Source organism: Miscanthus floridulus, chromosome 19 (assembly GCF_019320115.1).
Source record: "Miscanthus floridulus cultivar M001 chromosome 19, ASM1932011v1, whole genome shotgun sequence".
NCBI lineage: Eukaryota > Viridiplantae > Streptophyta > Magnoliopsida > Poales > Poaceae > Miscanthus > Miscanthus floridulus.
The window spans coordinates 27,818,281-27,824,534 of record NC_089598.1 but is presented as its reverse complement, the minus strand read 5'-3'; the positions used below and the strand labels follow the sequence as shown (position 1 = coordinate 27,824,534).

The 6,254-nt window shown below is 39.8% G+C and overlaps 1 pseudogene; it reads right to left on the bottom strand.

Annotated features, from left to right (window-relative positions):
• Window positions 1-234: 234 nt before the first annotated feature.
• On the bottom strand, window positions 235-6,051 carry LOC136525784 (protein OXIDATIVE STRESS 3 LIKE 2-like; annotated as a pseudogene).
• Window positions 6,052-6,254: the final 203 nt, after the last annotated feature.

Here is a 6,254-nt window from a genome sequence, read left to right as displayed (position 1 = left end):
TATAGGATCACGCATCACTTTCCCAGGTTCAGCATATCTATCATTAGTCCATTATTTTATATATGTATAATAAGGGTAAGAAACTTAGCAGTTACCACCACTATACACAATTGCAGCTTCAACATTACATTATAAAGCATCCATCGCACTGAATCTGGGAGCACCGGCAACTGGATTCCGCCGTCTAAAAGCGGGCACCAGTGGGTGGAGCAAACTGGACAGACGAAACTGTCACTACTGCAAGCTCTTCCTGCGCTTCTGCACTGTGGCGGTGGACTCCGCCACGTCCTCCACACCCACTGAGACCGACCGCACCTGCACTGAGATCAGCTGAGCCTGAGACCGAAGGGCACCAGGTCCAGGTGGGGAAGCAGAGACGGCAGGTGTGTTGGGCCTCCTATGTAGACGCAGGCAGTGGCGAGCAGGTTCTTGGCAGTCCTGGTGCTCATTGCCACCACCGCTACTGTTGCCTTGAGCACTGCCTGTAAGAGCTGCAGACAGCGTCTTCCTGGAGTTCTTGAGCTGCTGGTTGCACCACGTCTGCTCCTTGACCCTTTACTCCAAGGCTTGGTCCAGCTGAAACCAAATGGAAGAAAACCCTTGCGCTTCTTAGGGGATGGATTCACAGGATTAGCAATGCCTTTTGCCGGTTGAGCAGCATCTGCCACAGAATTCGTTTTGCCATTGTCGAATTTGAATACTCCTTTCCTATTGTAGGTAAGAATTCAAATTGGTTAGAACAACTGAAGGAGTATATGTACAGTAAATTATCTGAATACACAGCCATATAGAATCTAGCACTGAACAGAGAAACAATTTCCAGTCAGTTTGTGAGAACGAAATATTTAAAGATAGCAGGTGCACGAGTAGCGACAAGAAATAAGACGAGTATGTAAATACTTAATAACATATATAAATTGTACTCTGAAAGCTAGCTAACAAATGCATGTGAGTTATGCCCCTTTGATCATGTGCCCACATTATTAAATACATGCTAAATAAAAAAGAGTTATGTTTAAACACACTTGGGAAAAGAATGTTATCACATATAACCAAATGAGCGTTCTATACCATTACAACTCTTGGCACTTAGCTTCGCACATCAATTCAAGAGGCTACATGGTCACTGATACCGCTGAGTGGCGACTATCTTATCCTATTAAACCCTAAAAACTTCAAACCTTCTCATCAGCTTTTAGTAGGAATAACAATTCACTTCACTCTATATATAAACATTGCATAAGACCTGTCTATGGAACTCTTAACATGGTCATATACACAACAGCCTACTAAAAGCAAAACTGCAAAGAAGGCGTGCAAGCTGCAGTTATCCTTGAAGATGATCAAAGAAGCTCATTGTTATGGCATGTGGAAGGTGTCTCCGGTTACTGCAGGCTACAGAGATAATACTGAGAAAACAACTAGGTAGAACTGCACCATATCAAACCATATGTACATGAAAATGCTCAATAAAGATTCAAGAAACACACAGCAAACAGAAACCAAAGCTCAGCCAAAATTTTCTGTTACTGTGGAGAACATGAGAACCCAATCACAGGTACACTCTTGGCCATAATTTTAAAATGAAAAAAACTTAGTTAAGATAACATGATGAATTCCTTATATATGAATATATAATTCTATGTATTGTGCAAACATATCAATAAAAAAGCTGCTACTTCTAAAAATAATTTTCTCCTGGACAAATGTTTAAAAGAGTGCGCAGTGTTTCAAAGGTTACTATTGCTTATTACTGTCTAAATTAGCTGGGACCAGCTAGTGGTGAAGTATCAAGAATGGAACGTAAAAATCCTTTTAACTTCAATATCCATTTTACTATCAATCTTAAGCAATCCTAACCAACTTCATCATAATTGAACATTAACTCAAGACCTTTGGGTTCTTGACATATCTATCCTATACTACTAATAAATCAGAAACCACAAAGGTTGAAGTATGTCAGCAGAAAATATTTTATCTCCATATGTTCAGGCTGACATGAACTGTGACAAAATCATACAAATATATCCTATGAAGATTTGCAAGGAGCCCCACACTGGAACTAAACTGTCACAAGCAAAAGGCATGGCCAAGACCCAAGAGCAAGGCTTCAGTGAAAATGGTAACATTTCACATAAAAAAATTACTCATAATTTACATGGAAGAACCATAACCAGCTCTAAACAAAACTCCAATCTCTTCCCAACAAATTGTCTGAAATCTTTATGGCACTGGCATGGCACCCATAGGCATACTAAGAAATGAAAACACCACAAGCGGCCCCCTATGTCAGATGCAATTGAGCAGCCAGCAAAACATACTAAATCCACTACTGTCCTTGTCCAGCCTCTGTACCATAGCACCCACCAACCAGAGCGATCAAGAAATAAACTTTTAAGACAATCATGAGTCGCAGTTCCTCTGCGACGCTTATGCTGGTATGCACATTGCAGCCACCAAAAGGATCCAGACCAAGTGCCCCACCACTTTGCACGGGATGATCACCAGAGAAATCCCCAGATTTTTTGACAGAACACTTCGACAACAGATTACTTCAGATACACCCCAAAATGCCACAAAAATTCACAACCAAAACAAATTCCACTGCACTGTTCGAGTCAAACAAAACCCCTCGGCACCCTCCAGAGACGCACACTACAGAGTACAGAATCGAAAAAAAAAACAACTTTTACACCTACATCACTCCATATAACACTCTAAAGGGAGAGAGTACATGCCCCCTTCTATCTGCAGTGCACCATATGGCACAAGAAATGGAAAAGTCCAACATAATCCCCCTATAATCCATAGTAAATCAAATCCAGAACGATTATGGATTACCGGAACAAGATTGACAAAGGCGCGAGCTTTGGAGGATTGGGCTGACCTTTTGTTTGGCAGTGCGTCCTGGAGCGCGTCCATGGTGTCAAAGGGTCCCCTGTACGAGCTCTGCACCTCCTCATCACTCTCCACCCCATCGCACTGCAGCACCCCGGCCCTGCTGTCACTTCCCCGCCGCGCTGACGACAAGGACCCGCTGCTTGCCGCCGGCGCGCAGCACTGGCCCCGGCGGCCGAAGCTGGAGTGTAACACCCCAAATTTGCCACTTTTGAAAATAGAGTTAAAATAATTTATTTGTGAATTTTTGTGCACATAAAAACATAGAAAAATAAAATTTTTCATTAATTTAAAATTTATCATAAGGTAGAAACGTGTTTGTTGCATTCATGTCGGTCGCACCTCGTGTTTCTATATGTAAAATATGTTTTTTTACGTTTAGGAGACGAATATCTATCACTAGGAATTTTTCAGTTTTTTTCTGGAATTTAATTCCTACCTCCTTCACCTTAATCTTTATGTTCCAAGTTCCCAATAATATTTTTATGAGCTCCAAATACTTTATTTGGGTTTATCATGTTCCAAAGTGTTTCTGAGAATTTTCTCCAAATTTTTGAAGGTCTTGGAGTATTTTTCGTGGCTTAAATATCAATTATGGACTTTTCTAGAATTATTTTATCCACGAAATTAATCAATTCCAAAAATAATAAATATCATATTTTCCCACCAACGTTCAAAGCCCATGTGCAATAATCCTAATAAATTCTAAAGGCACATGCATTTATTTACTAATGGGCTTTAATGATTATTTAGACCCATTAGTAAATGTGGAGGGTGCAATATTAATTAGTACCATATCGCTAGTTGACGTTGATGTGGGGAGTTTTTCTTCCTATATATATCAACCAATCTATTGGGCAAAGCACACCAAAACTATCATAAAGGGAGCCCCTAGTTTGGGAAATCCCTCGTGTAGTAAATCAGATTTTTCTCATTCTTCTCTCGCCGTTGCCGTCTTGCTCCTCCTACGCCGCCGAGGTACCTCTAGGTAAGACCGCCATCCAAAATGTTTTCCTAGACTTCATCTTCTTTTTTTAAAAGCGTATTTTAGTCGGTTCACTTCAAAAGTACATTTTTAGTTATTTATAAATTTGCCATTAATTTTGTTTTAGACATAACTTCTCCATTTTAACTCCGATTTGATCCGTTCAAATTATGTTAGGTTCGTAATTTCATAATCTACGTGTTCATACTACTGTTCAAGTATGTTTTTAACTTTTAAAATCCGTGATTAGATTTAATCTATTATTCGATTAAAAGAAATCTTGTTAAATCATATCTTTTGCGTCTTAGATCCGTTTTAGTCCATTCAAGTTGCGTTAGATTCATAGCGTCAAGATCTACGCATTAGTAATAGTATTTATCATGTTACTAATACTGGAATTTCATGGTTTGAATCATATCTTAAATAACAATTATGCAACTGGATTTTATAAATAGAATATGATTTGTTTCACTTTAGTTTTATAAATCAAATCTAAATTTGACTTAAATTATAATCTCTATGAAATATCTTATATGTTTTTATATATTTAAAACACATGAAGCTAATAGTTTTATATTTTCTCCTATGAGCGAATCTTTCGGTAGATGTATCTTTTTCACCAAAGCCCCGATTAGAATGCTTTTCGTGTCTGTCTGTATGTAGTGAGACGTAGATTCGTTTTACAAACTTTTCATCTTGATTTTATGTTTGGTGTACTGTTCTAATTTAGATCTATTGTTTGCTTCGTGTATGATTGTATGGATGCTTGTGTGGTGCTTTATGATTACGTCCAGTCGATGAGATATATGTGGTGATCAAGAAGAAGAAGAAGAAGAAGAAGAACATTGAAGATTAAAGCTTACCGAAGGATCGATATTTTAAGGCAAATATAGCATGGGACCATCCTTGTTATCTATTCACCTTTAATCACTTAATTAATACTGCATGTATCTACCTTGACTACCACTAAGAATTTCCTAGTACTTTGTACCTTGTGCCTTGATACCTATGGGGTATTGCATTGGGTAGTTTGATGCTAGAGATCAACCAAAATCATGTTCTTATAACTCGACTAATGTTATATGCAATAAACAATAAAAGATGTTTTTTAGCAATATGGAACAAGGGGGCTAGAGCATTGGGCTATTTTTACTTATCTGTAAGTGATTATCCGGGACTTACAGTACAGGTGTGAGGGGTACATGGCTCTGACTTTAGCTCAGTATGAGGACCTTTTCTAGCTTGTTAGTGGTTACCTTTATTGACATAAGAATGGCTTGACAAATTGGGTATAGTGCGGCCTCTGTCTCCTTGTGTATAGGCTGCGCGTCATTGTGCCATCGGAAAGGGGGCTCTATATTTGTTTGCCGAGTGAATCTAATGGCCCTAACTTGTTAGACGAACCTTTGAAAGGCTTTATAGTGAACCCTGTCGACCTTCCTTGGAAGTGGGTCAAGAGATTAGCTACCTCGGGTGAAAGGGTAAATCACGACTTACAGTGAAAGTGTACAACCTCTGTAGAGTGTAAAACTGGTATATCAGCCGTGCTCACGGTCACGAGCGGCCTTGGAACCCTTACGGAATAGATGATGAACACTGATGATACTAATAACGAAGATGTTCACTAATGATTATTGTTTATGCTATTCATTATTCATGTTTACCTGATCATGTATTTATGGGCTTGTGATAAACTTGTTGCTACTCAATTGCTAAAAGATGACTCATTAAAAGCTAATCGCAGTAAACCAGTGTCAGCCTTTTGAGCCTCATGAACCCCATGTTATATTTGTTGAGTACGACATGTACTTACGCTTATTTTTCACATATTTGGATAAAAATCCCGGATGAGTACCAGATTGCTAGAGTTTGGAGGAATTAGGCTTATGATCAACCAGTCAGTTGTCCCTGTGGATTTAGAGTTTTTGCCTAAAGATCAGAGTTGTCTTTCCGCTGTCTATACTCTGAGGTTATATTCTTTATACTAATACGTTATATATTTAAGCATTGTCTATTAATATTACCCTTATTTGTAGCTATATATGAAATTTAACATCCTAAGCTCATATATGGTATGTATCTAGTTTTGTTTTTAAAACGGGGTGTTACTTAAAGCTGCCGCTGCCGCCGCCGCAGCCCCGCCGCCCGCACTCGGACACGATCGGCATTGCTCCCCTTCTCCCACGCTGTCCCCCCTCTCTCACCCCTTCACATGCAAAGAAAAGGAGCAGCGCCTCACGCGCGCGCGCACGGGGAGAAGTGGTGGTGGGCTGGGGGGACTGCCTGCCGCGCGTGCAGCGTGCCGCTCGCTCGCTTCTGACTTCTGCCGAGTCGTTGGTCTGCACCGGCTTTGGTTTTTGGCTGCAATGAC